Source organism: Nycticebus coucang, chromosome 4, assembly GCF_027406575.1.
Source record: "Nycticebus coucang isolate mNycCou1 chromosome 4, mNycCou1.pri, whole genome shotgun sequence".
Classification (NCBI taxonomy): domain Eukaryota; kingdom Metazoa; phylum Chordata; class Mammalia; order Primates; family Lorisidae; genus Nycticebus; species Nycticebus coucang.
In genome coordinates, this window is record NC_069783.1 from 31700574 (window position 1) to 31718473 (window position 17900).

The following is a 17900-nucleotide window of genomic DNA, read 5'->3' on the forward strand; positions in this document are numbered from 1 at the left end:
AGGAGTAGGAAGGAAGCTTCCCAGAAGATGAAAGTATCTGTTGCCCTTGATCTTTGGTGACTTGGGGAAAGTAGTTTTAGAGAAGTGAGGGAAAGAAGCCATGAGACTTAAATGGGATGCAGAGATAATGGAAACAAGCATCTGGGAGTTTAGCTGTGGAGGGAATGAGTGAATTAGGACAGTCGTCAAAGGAGCAATGACCAACGAGACTGTCGTTAGGATATAAAGATTATGGGAACGTGTGGAGAGAATGAGGCTGAGCTGAGCGGGAGAGAAGGAAGGATTGTTGTTGAGAGGGCCCTAAGCAGGTGGGAGACTCAGGGGGAGACACAAAGCCCAGCTGAGAGATGGGCTCATGATCGGTCCCTGTGGGCAGCGGGGGCAGAAAGGTGGGATCCCCCCATCTCTTTGCAAGGCTGTGTCATTTTAGAACTTTTAGCCACACTCTCGGACCGTGACTAGAAGGGCCCAGGGTCTTCGTCTGTACATTGACAATGTGCATCATAGGGATGACTCAGGATCCAGTCCTTATTCCCCTGCCAGTAGAAATAGAAAAAAATCTCTACACATACCCTTCCTGAGGCTGTTGTCTGTGTTGGTCATTAAAGAATTTCCAGAAGTCTCTCTTTAACTATGTGGTATGCAACGGATCCTGAGAATAACCCAGACAATTGTAAATAAGGTGACTGATAGATGCTGTCACAAAAGTTTCTGTTATTGTACATACGAAGTATAAATAAATCAAAATACAAAATATTTTTTCAAATCATCAATAGGCCTCCCTTTCTGATTGAAGATTGTCACATCAACACACAACCAAGAATGCCTCAGAAGGTGACTTGTATTTTAGTACATTGTATTTTGATATCTGATATTTATTTCTGCTACCAACTTTAAACTCTTAGCAAGAGATTTTTTTTTTTGCAGTTTTTTGGCTGGGGCTGGGTTTAAACCCACCACCTACAGTATATGGGACTGGTGCCCTACTCCTTTGAGCCACAGGCGCCTCCCCAAGAGATATGTTTAATGCCTGCAAAATCTTTCCATTTGCACTTTGGGCTGTTACCAGTTGATAACTACTCCCCTAAAGGTAGGACAAGACTGAGGGTTTTTTGTCTTTCTCTGTCATTCTGGAAACCACTTATATCCTTTATATAGAGGGAAACTTCTGGTTTGATTAATGCCATAAATAATTATAAGACAAAGCCCAGATATGAGAGATGACTCACACAGGCTCCTATATTGAGTAAGATCTCACATATTAAAAATCAAGGTTGGCAGTCTAACAGGCTTAATATGGTTCAGAAATCCCCTGGGGGACTTTTACCATCTTTTTTGCATGTTCATTTTATCAAAAGGCTGACTCCCTGTCAGATCTCTACTGAAAGGGCAAGCTCTGGCTCTGATTTTGAGAAGTGTCACCCTGACTATCCCAAGAAGTCAGATACCCTGGGTCAGATACTACACAAAGTCAGATAACCCCCAGCGTTGTCCTCGGAGAGGAGGATGAAAAGCAAAGTGTGGCAACATCAGCTCCGGTGAGAAGTACGAATTCAACAAAACATCCAGGGTGATCTGCCACCTCTGTCAGCAGCGTGGAGAATGGCAGATCGGTCCAACTTCCTGGCACACCAGAGGGAGCAGCAGTTTTTCTGTGAAGTGTGCTGGAAACTTTGGAGATAATTTATGTTTCCACTTGCACTTGCTGATAGTCTCAACTGCTCTGAGCCCCTAAATGTTGACACAATCCAAGATAACCCTGCACAAGGCTGGCCTTCAGCACCTGGAATCATATCTACTGGCTAATTATATAAAGTTGCCTTTGATATCCTTCATGAAGCCCTCTCACATTCACCCATCAACATCACTTGGCTTAGCAGCCCTGGCCTGTGAAATTAAAACTAAACATTCTCAGACAGTTAGTTAGGGTCTTCTTTCCTTGGGTCAGTCCACTTAGTCTGATGGCTCCTCCGACTAACAGGAACCCGAGATTCTGAGAAAATGCAACCTGAGCAGACTGATGTGCTGGTGGTGGGGGCACCTGGAATCTAGACCAACTTCCACCTGCTGTGTGGGGCGGTGGCTCTTTTCCTTGCTGTTCAAGAGCCCCAGTGAAAACTTGGGTGAGCGGAGACAGCACGGAGCCTGCCAGGCTCCCCGCCCCACCCCCACCCCCTTGCAAACATGATTAACTTTCCACTTGCAGTGACCTGCCCTCCAGTGTGACTTATCAGCTGTTGGGCCTTTGTTGCTAAAAGAAAACAAATTGTGGAATGTACTGCTCTGCCTGCTAATGAAATGGCCGAGCCATCCCGGGGGGTTATGAGAAGGTTTGCAAGTGAGGAGAATAATGATCTTCAGTTTCTGACCTCCTGGCACTGCGGCAGTATTTATCAGGAGGTGCATGTGACTGGTTAAGACACAGAGCCTCAGCTTGAAGGAAACAGCTGCTCTCGGCGTGCTCCGGCACTTGGCAGCTGGACAGGCAGAGGGCTGATGTGAAAAATACCGGACAAAACCACCCCAGTAAGTAACTGGAGAGCTTTCCTCTGTGTGTGTGTGTGTGTGTCTGTGTGTGCTGCAAGCCACCAATAACTTTTTAGTTTGACTTTGGTCACCTTCTGCACTATAGAAGGAGATCTTTTATTTGTATCTGTTAAAATCCATTTGTGTTTTTACCGACTATTTTAGGACCTGTTCTTTTCAGCTACGTTGTCTTCTAATTTTGAGAATGAATGGGGCATATCTTGCTTGATTCCTGTCTGGGAAACAGTGAGTCCATTTCCAGTGCTTCAGAGTTTTATAGTCCATGGTATTTAGATTCACAGCCATGATTCAGGTTCTGAAGTAGAGAATTCATAGAAATGAGTTGATGACTAGATTGGATCTGAATCTGTTTTACCAGTGAAACTTGAACACATAGTTGTTGGAAATAACTTGTGAATTTACTGTTTGGCTGACTTGTCGATGTTGAAGAATATCTCATTTAACTATGTATAACAGTCTGCAATATAGAAAACTGACAAAATAGGATTTAGATTTAGATTAGAGAACATATGAAAATTTCAGGCCTGCTTTTCAATTCATTGAAGGAAAACTGTATTTTATAGCTCTTTCCTTCAGTGGGATAATCCACTTTCATCACTTTAAACTTTTAGTTGCCTCTGGTCTTCCTTATTTTAGTGTTTTTGTGATGCTGAAAGTCTCCTCTTTCTTGCTTGTGACATGGATTATGAAGGTGCTACTTACGGCTGATTATCATTTCTGGGGGCCTTGCACCCCAGTAACTGAGAGACCTGCTCGTCCTCTGGTTCACGCAGCAATAATGGAGCTTGCTCTTGGGAGAGCAGCAAAGCAGACACCACACTGGAACGGAGCTGCTGTTCAGGGACTTTTGTCCTTCTGTGGTAGTCACCAGATAGAGAGGGAAGGAAAAGGGGAAAAGAGAGAGGGCAGAACCCTGAGTCGATGATGTAAACCTCTGAATGTGACAGGCCAAACAGGTTCCTTTTTCTGGATTGCCTGGATAGTAGAGAGGAGGGGCAGAGAGTGGTTGTTTTGATTTGAAGTCTTACCAAACAGTTGTTTTGCTCGGGATGAGCCTAGGACACTCTGGAGTGTGCGTGTTTTCCCATGCGAATGATGGGTTACCACACAGGCTCAAGTTGTACGATTTACTTGCACCTTCTGCCTCCTGGCACAGGGGACATTGCTCTGTCCCCACCCTTGCTGCCCCTGTTGCATGTGAGAATGGATTGAAGATTACCCAGGGCGTGCTGCCTCTGCAGGGAGATGACCCCACGTAGGCTCTGTGTAGAGTATCCTTCAACACGGTTGATCTTGCCTTGAGTACCACACCAGCCAAAGATTTCTGATGACAGCAGCTTCAGATGCCCTGTCTGGTTGGCATCAAGAAGTTCTCTCTTTTCTTATCCTTAAAATGTAGAAGACATCACAAAACCTGGAGTGGCCAATGAGAAAAAATACACTTCACTGACCACTTGTGTGAGGTCCTTGGGTCAACCTGTGGCCTGTGACTTCCCTGTCTGACTGCAGGGGGCTGGGTGTCTTCCTGGGCTGTTCTACAGGGAGTTTGTTCCTGGTATAGTTCCACTCTTTACACAGGTTGATGGTGGAAAAGAACTGTCCAGTGAAATTGTGTCTCTGGAATAATAGAGCCTCCCCCCATAAACTGGAATGTCTCAATGGGAGTCAGATGCATCCTTTGAATTAATCTAACTGCTGAGTTTTTGAAATCCACAGATTATTTTGAAAAAAAACATGATACCTTGACTTTTCAAAATCTGAGTAGCAAAATAATAAATGTAATTATTTATGCAGATGGTACATTTATCGAGTCAAAGACTTTTAGATCTGGATAGAAATTACAGGGTGCACAATTTAAGGTCTTCATTTCAGAGATGAGGAAACTGTAGCGAATTTATCTCGGTCACAGTGCCCAGCCAGAAGAGAGAGCTCCAGGCTTCTGCTGCCATTACTATCCTAATATTAGTGCTAACAATTAGAGTTTATGCTGATGGTGCACTTACTATGACAGATGATGGGCTGAGCAAGTGCATTTATTTTCAGACTTGTCACAACGCTGTGTGGTATATGGGATGGCCATACAGTCCCTGTGCCATTTTAAATTGCACACGAACTTTATGGCCACCCTGTACAATATTATCCCAGTTTTATATTATAGATGGAGAAACTGAGGCTCAGAAACCCCTTAGCCACTTGGCCATACCACACAGGCAGGAGTGACACCTGGATCTGACTCCAGAACTCACCCACATTGAAAAATAAAAGTGGAACTCCTGTGCGAATCCCGCACATTTGAACTTGAAAGCATGAAATGCAAATGAGAGAATTTCCAGCACACTCAGATTAGACGCACAGTGTGTGTAATGGCCCTCCCAGTCCAGGAAGGGCTAGGTTTCCCCTTGCGACAGTCCAAGCCCGTGCTCACTGACTGGCAGCGTGTTTTTCTCTTTGAAAATAGTTTGATGATGGCTCTCACATTGGTAAGAACAGCAACTAAGAGCTTTGCTATTAATCCATCGCACACAGCTCTCAGGCCCTATCTGGCCTTTTCCTCCGTTTTTCCTGTCCCTCCTTTCCTTTGGAGAATGGCTGCTCTTCCCAGACCCCACCCCAAATAGCTGGCTTAATGCTGATAAAGCTTCCATCAGCCCCATGGTTGTGGCTCCTCCTGGGAGCTTGCTGTCCTAGTAGGTTGTTTACGAATACAAATGCTGTGATCTACCATTCTGTTTCCATTGTCCTGAGCTCTGGGCGTGGAGGGCAGGCCTGGCTGAGAGTGGAGACGGAAGGCAGGTGTGCCTTTCTTTGCCCTGCCATTTGTCCCCAGTCATACTTCTCCCCTTCCCCCACTCCAGCCTCTTGTATATCTCAACACTGGCTCTCTAGCTTGTGGGCCATGAACCTGTGGCCTTTCTGGGTCATCAGACAGATAGGGCCTTCACAAAAACCTACTTCTTGAATCCTTTCACAAATGGCGTTTGGCTTTCCATGTTCCTCCTCTTGGTTAAATGTCAAAATTGGGGTTGGGGACAAAGAGAAAAAGCACTGGGAAATATACAAGAATGGGGGTGAGGGGTTGCATCACTCGGTTAAATCACAGGGAACTAAGCAAGCAGGCCACAGTGACTGTCCCAGAGTGACTGTCCCTGAGAAAGTTACCAATGTTTTTGCAAGGTTGATACAAGATTATGCATTTTGAAGATCAAGCTATTTATAGCAAGAAAAGGGACCTTTTCATCTTTAATTCCACCTGCTTGCTGCCTCTAAAACTAAGCCCAACTCAATAGTGGTCAGCCATGCAGTCTGCTAAACCAGAGCCACTGGGAGTTACCTCTGATTCCTGCCAGAACTGCTTATTCCTATGGAAACTGCCATGTCTACGGGTGTTATGTGGGGACACACAAAGAACACTCAGGATTGTGCCAGACTCTAGAGGTGGTTTGAAGCAAAACAAAATGCTCCATTCATTTCTTGGGACCTTGTATGATACAGAAACAAAGGCTTTGATATAGTGCTTGTTTTGTTTATTTCTTTGTTTTTGTCAGATTGCGGGTTCCTAAGACACCTGTTTCCACAGAGTTAACGCTCTGATCCCCTCTCTCTCTGTAAGGATCGCCCATTTACACCCAGTGGCATTAACTTTTGCGTGTCCTGTTTCCACTGCTCTGTGGGATTTGAACTCTTGGGTTTTCTGCTGTTTCATGTGACTACTGAAACAGGGGATGGAGAGGTGCTGTGCTTTGATCCTTGAGCCCATCTTTGGTCCTGAGAAGATGAGCCCCTGCATTTGTGGCTACCTGCATAAGACACCTTCTTATTCTCTGGCACAGTTGTGTGAAAGAGGGAGGGGACTATTGCCATTGTTTACAGAGAGAAAACAGACCATGAGGGGAAGTGGGTGACTTGTCCATGCTCATGAGACAAGTAACTAACTGACAGAGCTCAGCTATGTCACCAGCCTACTGACTCTAAATGCCAGGCTTTCCCCCTTAGTTTACGCTGTCTTCTAGAGAAAAATAAACTTCAACTATTTCATGGCCATGCACTTACACATGAGCTGTAGTGTTATCCTTTGTGATAAGAAGTGATGTAACTTGTTTCATTATCTTCTGCGAAGCAAAGGGCAAATGCATGATTGATATGTGGTACCATTTCATGCAGATGGATGATATATCCAAAGTCTGTGGACATTTAACTTTGGGAACAGGGTCAGCTTAGTCACAGACAGAGACGCCATAGTATTTGCTCTGTTTTAAAGAAACTCAGGACCATTTTTCTTCTGGTTGTTTGGTTGGTTGGTTGTTTTCTGAGATACGAAAAAGCTAGTATGCTCTTCAGCGCGCACTCTCCTTTCCCAGCAAAACCATCAGCATTTTTGAAAGTTATGCCTGGGCATAGTGCCTTTATTCCCATGGAGGAATAGTGCACTCTGACCACCAGGCATAGTGCCCACTGTGATCACTTCCCTCTGTACAGTTATCTGCCCACATCTGAGAACATCTTAGCTTACTAGAATAACTGAGACTCTTCCTTCTTAGTCAATGTTCTGTTAGGGCAGCCAGTTGATTGTACAACAGCATTATTAGGATTCTGGCAAGTGCAGGGTGCCTGACGAACCTGAGGTGCTCCTGCACGTTGTAATGGCTGGTGCTCAGAGGCGGGGGAGCAGCTTTGTGACAATAAGAGCTACCATGGTATTTCTTCCCAAAGTAACTTTTTTAGAGAATGCATGTGAAAGGTAGCCTTCTTTGAATTTAGAAAATACCCCCCAAACTTTTAATTAATGAACTTGCCAGGTCCACCTGGAATGCAGATGGTCCCTGGTTTTTAGCTCCTCGTGCTGAAGCATAATGAGCAGTGGTGTCCGGCTGATGATGGAGTGATCCCAAATACAAAGCAGTAACATATATACACATTTGGTGCAGAGCAAAAGTAAAGCGAAGCACAACTATGTCTCACAGAGGGAGATGGGTCCTCCTCCGAGAGTGGAGAAGAGACTCCAGAGTCTCTTCCCACCCTTCATACGTTCACTAGTTTATCCCACCTTCTCCCCCTCCCCGGGATTGGCTGCTGTTTCCCATTGTTTGGGGTGATTGGCAGGTTGAGATTACATAGCAAACTCCTTATTAGGCATGTGTCTTCAACCTTCCAGAAGAACTGGGGGTAGGATGGGCTGTGCAAAATGTACAATGTTGATGTTATGGTAATGAGCCTCAGGTCAGTTTAGGTCACTGGGGGCCCCTCGCTGTGTGTTCCAACCAGGGAGCAGTCCTTAGCTGCTTTTTGCTTCTCAGCTACAATTGGTTCCCATTCTCTGCCCTTAGCCCTTCCCTGCCACCTGCTTACCTTTTACCAGACCTAACGAGCTGACTCAAAGAACATTTTTCTTTAGTGACTACTGTAATAATCAGAGCTTTCTGCATCTTCCAAGAGGACAAAAGAGAAAGAAAATTAGAAAGAAAAGAAAAGAAAATGAAATAGTGAGTTATAAGCCTACCTTCCCTGATAACAGTCCGTAGAATATAAGCTAGTATAAACCTCAGTGCCCCTATCATAAGTGGAGAATTCAACTCAATGCATAAATGACTTTACGTGGCTGCAGATGTCCCAACATCTTTTAAGTGTCTTTTTGAATAGATTAGTGATTTCATCTTCTGAAGGATTCTCTATTTGCCAAAAGCTGCCCCATCTTTACACTTAACTTAGTGTTGGTTTATGTGCACCTGTCTCTGTGCCACAAGAAGTTCTAAGCCCCTTGTCATTGATTTGCTTCAGTATCATAAGTGGTCTCAGAGTTTCACCTTTGAACATGTCCCAGCTACAATCATTGACAGAGAACTAAGAATGAGTAGAAAAAACATGGAAAAAATTAAATTCATATCTAATCCCAGAACTTTGTATTAGTCACTACTTTTCCATTCTTAATTGTTTCAAAAATCACAGAGAAGTGCATTTGAGTGTGTGTGATTTTAGTTACTTCTCTTTTTCCTTTCTGAGGTGTTTGTACTGTGGTAGGAACCTTAATAAGTAATGAATTGGCCAAAAGCAGGAGCAATGGGCTGGAGAAAAACTTAGGTAAAAGGGGCCATCCATTGTCATGGAATCAGTCTGCAATTTCTTTTATAAAACTGGCTTAGTCACTTCTCTCTTTGGTTTTGAGAAAGTAAAAATTTCCCTTCCATCCAACAATTCAAACCAGGCTGAACCAAGTTTCCTTGGAGTTTTAATTAACTTTGGGAAAGTACCAGAAGGGATTCCTTCCTAGGAATTTACATACATGAGTTGATTTTGCAGAACTCTCTAGACCTAGAATCAAAGAGTTAGAAAGGATGAATGATCTTTTGTACAACACTTGAACACCTCACTTGTGACCGTAAAGGATGAATTTCTTCAAGTCTCAACATAGGTTTCTGGAACTCATAAACTACTCAAGAATTTTAAACAATTTTAAATTGAAGAACTGAGTATAATTGCCAAAGTTCTGGAAAACTCATATCATGAGTTCAGTTTGACTGAACTTTGGATTCTGCTTAGCTTTCAGTTCTGTTTTTTAAAAGTAGAAAGTATTTCATTTATGCATGGAATGCTTGCCACTCAAAATCATATGAGTTGACAGGATGTTTTAGAGATCATTATTTTTTTATGACAAGGAAAGTGCCCAATCTGAGTGGTGGTGCTACAGATCTCTCTGTCATCCATTTCTGTCCCCACTCTTGGTTCTGAGATGAATCTCTATTTTCCTTTTGTAGTAAACATTCAAACTGTGTCTGATACTGAGAGGTGAAATTAAATGATGTTTATTTTCACATCACTCAGAGGTAGACATTGCTGTCAACACTCTTGCAGAAGAGAAAAGTAAGTTTTAGAGAGGTCGTGTATCTTGCCCAAGGTCACAAACCAAGGGTATGGCCCTAGTCTGCCTGAAAACAAGCATTTTTTTTTTTTTATTCAACCACATCGTCTCTGTCTATGCCACAAACTGATGCTCTGTGTGGAAAGGGCACCTATTCTGTGGGATCGGGATTCTGCTATTCTTGTCTTGTGACTGATGTTATGTCATACCCAATGGACACCCATTTCTATTAGAAGGATGCTGGACGACAAAGAAGTGTCCCAGGATTCTGTGGATTCGTGATTGCACTCTGTGGTCTCTTCTTAGTTACTCCCCAGAACTCGGTCAGTTTTGATTACTGAGCTGTTCTCTTAACTTTGCTGCTCTGCCCCCTTGGCAGGGTCTTCTGCAGAGCCAAGCCTCTGACAACACTCAGAAATTATTATACCAGCTCAGGTGGTGATGGTTATTACAAAAGACAAGCTGACTAACCAGCAGGGATAGTTTGCTTTACCTTATATCTAATTTTTACAAAAAGTGACAATATTGGCACCAAGAGGGGTGATCAGATTCACTCCCATAAAATGTTTTCTGGAGGCCAGGTGTGGTGGCTCACTCCTGTAATCCTAGCACTCTGGGAGGCCACAGAGGGTGGATTGCTTGAACTCAGGAGTTCAAGACCAGACAGAGCAAGAGTGAGACCCTGTCTCTACTAAAAATAGAAAAACTAGCCAGGAATCATGGCAGGTGCTTATAGTTCCAGCTACTCAGGAGGCTGAGCCCAAGAGTTTGAGGTTGCTATGAGCTATGATGATGCCACCACACTCTACCCAGGGGACAGAGTGAGACTCTGTCTTAAAAAACAAACGAAAAAACACACACGAATGTTTTCTGGGGCCACGATTATAAATAGATAAAAGGGGCACGGACACCTTGAAGCAGAAGCAGTATAATGTATCTCATGCTATTTTAATTCTTTATGTTTTAGAAGAAATACCACTTTCAACCTATCTTTGGAATTTGCAAGGACTCAGGTTGACTTTAGCTTTGGTATTATTATATAAAAATTAATGGTCTATGGTTTTCGGCTGCAAGGATGAGTGAGGCTTGTGTCATGCATAAAATTTGCAACTATGTGGAACATTATCTCACATCAAAGTTGTGGATGAGAAGCTAGTATTTTTGGAAAATTCTTTTCAGCTTTAATTTCTAGGTTTAGAAATTTTACTCAGAACCTCAGTGAATACAGTCTAGTTTATAGGTCCCCTTATGTATTAAAAGAAGCCAGAATTTACATTTAGCAACAAAAGTAATAGACTAAAACTCCCTAATATATTTTCACATAAAAATGAAATGAATCATATAAAATAATTTCATTTGTATATTTAAACATATGCTTTTGCACTGGATGCCACACAAACATGAGTAATATAGACTTTACCTTACTGGATATTACTACCTTGGTTAAGTGAATCAATATTGTAAAAAATTATTATAGTAATCATCTTAAAATACACAATTATACATCCTATAAAAGAGGGTTATACAAAGTTCAATGGGAATCCAGGAAATGGAGATAACTAAGTATCTCATGATGAGTCAGGAAAGATTCCCTAGGGTCCTGACATTTGAATTGGGTATAAAAGGATAAGTAGTCATGGTTCAAGACAATGACTATGCCCTACTATATTTTGAAAGAGTCTATACCAGGAGTAACATTTGACTTGAAAGCGCTGGATCATAGGATGTATGTTGAAGGAGGGAGTAAAGGATTAAAGACAAGATGGTTTCAGATGGTTAAGGGTAATGTTTGCTCTGCTGAAGCACTTAGACCAGTGGTTCTCAACCTTACTAATGCCGTGACCCTTTAATACAGTTCCTCATGTTGTGGTGACCCCCAACCATAAAATTATTTTCATTGCTACTTCATGTGTGCAAAAATGTTTTTTCCGATGGTCTTAGGCGACCCCTGTGCAAGGGCCATTTGACCCCCAAAGGGGTCGTGACCCACAGGTTGAATACCACTGACTTAGACATTTTTGAGAACTATTTAAAGTTAAAATAATCCTTTTTATTATGGAAAATTTCAAATATATATATTTGAAGTTAGACAAGGGAGTGTAATGAGCCCTCATTTATTTGTTATCCAAAGTTAACAATTTTTAATTCATGGTCAATCTTGTTTCATTTATATCCCACCCATGTTGTCTTCTTCTCATCTTAGTTTTGGAGCAAATACCATATATTTTATAGTTCCATATATAAACATTTTAGTATGCGTTTCTAAAATATAAGTTCTCTTAAAAAGTCCACAATATGACTCGGCGCCCGTAGCCCAGTGGTTACCGTGCTAGCCACATACACCAAGGCTGGCGGATTCGAATCCAGCCCAGGCCAGCTAAACATCAATGACAACTAAAACAAAAAAATACCCAGGTGTTGTGGCAGGTACTTGAAGTCCCAGCTACTTGGGAGGCTGAGGCAAGAGAATGGCCTAAGCCCAGGAGTTTGAGGTTGCTGTGAGCTGTGATGGCACAGCACTCTACCCAGGGCGACATAGTGAGACTCTGTCTCAAAAAAAAGTCTACAATATCATTAATACATCTAAAATAACTAATTCTTTGTTATTGCAGCTTTTCAAGTAAAGGAATGATATGCATATATTTGCGTTCTGAAAATAAAACTCTGAAAGCAATGAGGAGGACAGGTTAGAGAGAAAAAAAAATACTAAAGACCAAAAGAAGACTCCCTCTGGAGTTTGAACCAGGGCAGTGGTAATGAAGAGCATGGAAGAATTTTCAGAAAAATTTTAAAGATCAGTTATATATGGGGGAGCAGGAGATGAGGGAACAGAAGAAGATTTGAGGTTTTTTAATTTGGATAATCAGCATATAAATATGCCACTAACTGATACAGTATAGAGATTCCTTGAAAAGCAGTTTAGCTTGGTTCAATGTATACAAAATCCAAACATATTACCCTAATCCTATTACCCTAAAACAAAACTTTGCAATTTGTGCCTGAAGCCCCAGCTGCTTGGAAGGCTGAAGCAGGAGGATTGCATGAGCCCAGGAGTGCAAGGACAGCCTGTGCAGCGGAGAGACTGTCTCTTAAAGCAAAACAAAACTTTAAGACTTGAAGCATTTGGAGTAATTGTGATGCTCCACCTTAAGGAAGTCTTAACAATACTTAGAAAATATGCAGAGAACAGCATCTAAAATGTTGAAGGGGCAGAAGATTGCTCAAGGACAGACTGAAAACGGATCTTTTCAGTTTACGTCTGATTAGTAGCTATTAACCATGAAGCCTAATGAACATGACTTATTCACCAAACTCCAACCCCCAGAGGTTTGAAAGGGGAAAATTAAAAACAATGAAAAGAACGCCCTCTCCGTTATATGATGAAAATGTTCAAACAAACAAAAAAGCTGAAAGATTTATACAATGAATACCTTTCTACAAGTAGCAATTTACTATTTTTTAAACGTATTTATTTATTTATCCGTTTCTCTATCTTCCATTGGCTCATCTTATTTTTTCCAGAATAAGTGGCAGACAGCTGTAAACTTCATTCCTGAACACTTCATCATCATACATGTCGTTAGCCAGAGTTTAATATTTGTTTATGCAGAATTTATATTTTACACAAGAGAGATTAAACTTGTACATTTATTTTCTCAAAAGGAAAGGCTGTGATTCAAGGACGATTAGTACACTACATGGCTGATTTTATTTATGAAAACAAGAAACTGAGAACTTCTTAATTCTCAAAGCAGTCACACCCCCGCTACAAAACAGCCTTTGAGGGGCAGTCAGGGATTGGCCTGGCAAAGCCTCCCTATAAAATGTCATTGAATTTGAATGAGCGGAAACTGACACCTGGAAACATAAGCTTTTTGCCAGTAAGTGACAGAGCTGGCAGTAGAACAAATCACTTCTAATAATTTCTCATTGCTGCCTCCAACAATTCTGCAGAGTAATAATGCAGCATAGATGATTTATTAGTGAAAAAGTGATGCATTCTGTGCAGAGTCATCATGAAATTGCTCCATGAGTGCATATAGTTGGACAATGGTAAGGGAGGTAAAATGTTCTCACAAAAAAGAATTCTATTCATACACTGACACAAACAAACAAACAAACAAAACCATCTGTGCCCTTATTTATCCCCTGACTCTCTAAAGGGAATTAAAGCAGCTCATGATAAAAAGTAAAAATAAAATAAAACTGAAAAAGATCAATGCATTAGTAAAACAAGGGCCAAAATATGCCAGTGAGTCAGGTGGGGAATAAGTTTGGACCTAGAAAGCTTTAAAATGTTCTCATTATGCCAAATTCTGACATGCTAAATCTTGCTGGTTGGTTCAAGAATTAAAAGGTGTGTTTGTTTGTATGTTTACTGTTGATGGAGATGTCTAGTATTCATATGGAAACTGAAAAATTCAGTCAAATAGCAGGACATTTACCTATACAAAAAGCAGCCATTCTATTACTGGAAACTATTTCAGGTGTAGATTTTGTTAGTTTGTATTCTGGTTTTACCACCCTAGTCTGTATCAGTAGCTCTCAACTGAAAGTGATTTTGACTTCCAAAGGACATTCAGCAAAGTCTGGAGAGATTTTTGGCAGCTCCCACTGGGAGGGGGATGGAGTATTACTGGCATCTAGTGGGTAGAGGCCAAGGACGCTCCGACAAAAGGGTAACATCCTACCCTACACAGGACGCTCACCTACAATAGAATTATCCAGCTGAAAATATCAGTAGTAGCACAGTGGAGAAACCCTGGTCAACGTGAATCAGTGAAAAATCTCATTCTAATTGCCTTCAGAACACAGGACATGAGTTACACAGGACTTTCTTCTTGTAACTACCGTGGTGATGATCTTGATGGAATACTGCTGCGTCAGCTTCAGGGTGAACATGAGATGTCAAATGACCAGTCCTTCACCAGATCCACGAGAAGCCACGTGCAGTGGCTCACAACATAGGTTGGCAGTCCTGTCTGGTGTCCAAGTGAGGGGACTGATAGTTAGCAGAAAAATATTCAAAGTAGTGAGGGCCACAGTGTTGCTCAGAGCAGATCAAAGGATCTGTAGGTCTTAAGTCCCAGGATAGTTCATCTCGGGACTGGAGAGTTCATTTCTCTACTTCCTGTTTTCCTCTTCTTTAAAAACTCAGGAAGGAGAACCGAGGCCACCAGAAAGCAGACTGTCTTGCTGCCAATCTGAGGACTCTGTCTCTCTGATGTAGGTCCCTCCCCTTCCTGCTTCTCTTCCTAATTATAGTTATAATCGGTGTTTGTAACTACGTCCTCTTCTTTCGCCACTCGTGTCACAGCTGGTGCCCATCCGCCGCCCTGTGGTCATCCTCTCTTCCTTCTGGGTTTCTGGCTTCATTCTCCGCCAGATGATCTGCATCAGTGTGTAGGCCCATGTGCTTCAGTCACTCTCATCTTATAAAAATGCCCTCTGCTTCCCACAGCCTCTGCCCATTTTTCTTCACTTCCAATCCCAGACACAATTTTTAAGCTCATAGTCTACACATGCTGTCCTTCTTTGCCACCCAGCTTCTGCCCACAGACCCAGGGACGCTGTCCTTGTCAAGGTCACCAGTGACCTCCTCGTGGCAGATTTTTCAAAGGCAGACGGTTTCCTATTTTTTCCCTGTTTGACACCTCAGTAGTGTTCATCATGCCTGGCGGTTTGCACTAACATGGACGTGTCCTCCCCTGGCCTCACGGCCCAGCCTGCTCTGAAGCTTTCCTCCTCCCTCTCTGACCACACCTTCTCAAGATGCTCTGCTGCTGCTCCTCTTCCTGACCTCCCAATGTTGGAATCCCAAGACTCAAGGATGGGCCCTCTTACCTGCTCTCTTACACTTTCTTCCTGAGCAATGTAAACCATTCCTATAAATGCTGTTCTTCCAATTATAAATTATATCCCATATTCCTCCCTGGAGCTCCAGATTTGTATGAATAGCTGCAACTGGAGACCCACCCTTGGGAGTTTGCCAGGCCTCTGAGTGTTAAGACATCTCAAGCACAACTGTAGATTTCTTCCCATAAACCCTCTCCCTCCATCCGACCTGCCTTCTTCACGTTAGTAAGTGGAATCATGGTCCAGCTAGTTTTTCCACCTCTGTGTTTCCTCCCATCCAGACTGCTTCAGTCTCCAACTTTCAGCTTTTGGCTGCATTATCACCTCTACAAAGAGGTACTTCTTGACCACCCAGCTAAAATCATCCTTTCTGCCATTCTCTGTCTTAGCCTGCTATGGTGGGTTTTCTTCCATAGCTTTTATAACATGTATTATTATTTATTTATCAATTTGTCTGTCTCCTTGTTTGATGTTGGTTTCCCTCATTAAACTCACCCAGGTCCTGGCATATAGGGAGGGTAGGGGCATGTTTGTTGAATCATTAAAAGACTATTTTGATGTGGGGCCTAAAACGGATACTTTTTTTCACCCTGAACAGATAAGAATTGGATGCTTTTGCTGTCAGAGTCACATTTTTAGTTATAGTAAAAAGATAACATTTAAGCATCATCCAGAAAAAAAAGGATAAAAAAGAGAATTTTTAATTCTTAATACATGCTTGTTAATTAATGGATTGATGAATCAATTAGAAATGTACTTAATTTCTTTGTATTCCAATTTATTCATTTATAACTGAGAAATAATGCTATTAAGTCATTTTTGCCAAAGTTTATCTTTAATCTTTAAAAATGTATTTATTTATTTATTTATTTATTTACGAGACATGCTCTCGCTCTGGCACCCAGGCTCCTGTGCCATGGTGTCATCACAGCTCACTTCAACCTTAAACTCTTGGGCTCCAGAGCTCCTTCTGCCCATCTCCTGAGTTGTGAGACTATAGGGACGTGCCATCATGCCTGGCTATTTTTTGTAGAGACGGGATCTTGTTATGCTGCTCAGGCTGGTCTTGAGCTACTATGCCCAGTCTCCAAAATTATTTTATATGACAAAGTTAGAGAATTGTTTTTTAATATCCTTTGCAGAAAGACATTAAATTTGTACGAGACCACATTTGAGATGGTGCAGAGATGACACATCCTGTCGATTCCCTTCGTCTGAGGACCGTGCTGCACTGATGTTAGAGCTCTTAGGGTTTGTGAGTCAACAGAGTGTCATCCGTCTTCCCTGTTCTAAGTCTTATCGGCAAGGATAGCACTGGGTGGTGTTTTTGGTAACTGGCTACATGATATAATTTTCTGTGCAGCCTCGGCATCCTCCTGTTGGAGACGCCGTGGGAGGCTGGTGGGCAGCACAGCACAGAAGTCCCTGGCTGGGGCCAGAGCACAGAGGACGTTCTGGTTTCTGGCCAAGGTGCTGAAGGGTAACTGAGGTGAACAAAGTAGCAAAAGAAGCAACTTCACAGGGAGGAGTAAGGAACACCATCTAGGCCTTGGCAGGGTGACAGACACCTCTGCAAAAAAGAAAACCTTATTTTTTCTGAAATGAGTGTTCACTTTGCGGTTGCTCATGGATTCTTGGGAGGAGGTTAAAATTTCAATCTTAAGTTTTTGTGATACTGAACAGCAGCAAGGAAGGTTGTCTTCCCCACCCCACCCCACCCCACCCTTTTGTACTGTGCAAGTCTATTTGTTTTAAGGTATAAAAGAAGGACGTCAGATGGTAGAAGCACAGGAATGCCAATTTCCCTTTGTCTTCCTTCATTGTAAAAAACAAACAAACTGAAAGGGGGCGGTGCCTGTGGCTCAGTGAGTAGGGCGCCGGTCCCATATGCCAGAGGTGGTGGGTTCAAACCCAGCCCCGGCCAAAAAAAAAAAAAACTGCAAGGAATCTGTGGGCGCAAACACACAAAATTCCACATTTTATGTTGGGATTTTATAGATATCTGATTCTTGGTTAAGAACCTAGCTATGGACTGAAGTTTGTCCCTATAGAATTCACATATTGAAGCCCTAAACTCCAATGTGACTGTTTGAGGGTAATTAAGGTTAAACAAGGTCACAAAGGTGGGGCTCTAATCCACAAGGGCTGGTGTCCTCATCAGAAGAGACCCCAGAGTGCTCTCTCTTTCTCTCTCTTTCTAAAATGTGAGAACAAAGAGAAAACACTCACTAGGGACTTCTCGGCTTCTAGAACTGTGAGAATGAACTTTCTTTCCTTCCTTCCTTCCTTCCTTCCTTCCTTCCTTCCTTCCTTCCTTCCTTCCTTCCTTCCTTCCTTCCTTCCTTCCTTCCTTCCTTCCTTCCTTCCTTCCTTCCTTCCTTCCTTCCTTCCTTCCTTCCTTCCTTCCTTCCTTCCTTCCTTCCTTCCTTCCTTCCTTCCTTCCTTCCTTCCTTCCTTCCTTCCTTCCTTCCTTCCTTCCTTCCTTCCTTCCTTCCTTCCTTCCTTCCTTCCTTCCTTCCTTCCTTCCTTCCTTCCTTCCTTCCTTCCTTCCTTCCTTCCTTCCTTCCTTCCTTCCTTCCTTCCTTCCTTCCTTCCTTCCTTCCTTCCTTCCTTCCTTCCTTCCTTCCTTCCTTCCTTCCTTCCT

General features: G+C 42.5%; 1 protein-coding gene across 1 annotated transcript in view; it reads left to right on the forward strand.

Annotated features, from left to right (window-relative positions):
• Positions 1-2159: 2159 nt before the first annotated feature.
• RASGRP3 (RAS guanyl releasing protein 3) overlaps positions 2160-17900 on the forward strand; it is an 89490-nt gene continuing 73749 nt past the window's right edge. Inside the window, exon 1 of the mRNA XM_053589549.1 lies at positions 2160-2526. The gene's annotated coding sequence lies outside the window, so the exon portion shown is untranslated. The remainder of the gene's footprint in view (positions 2527-17900) is intronic.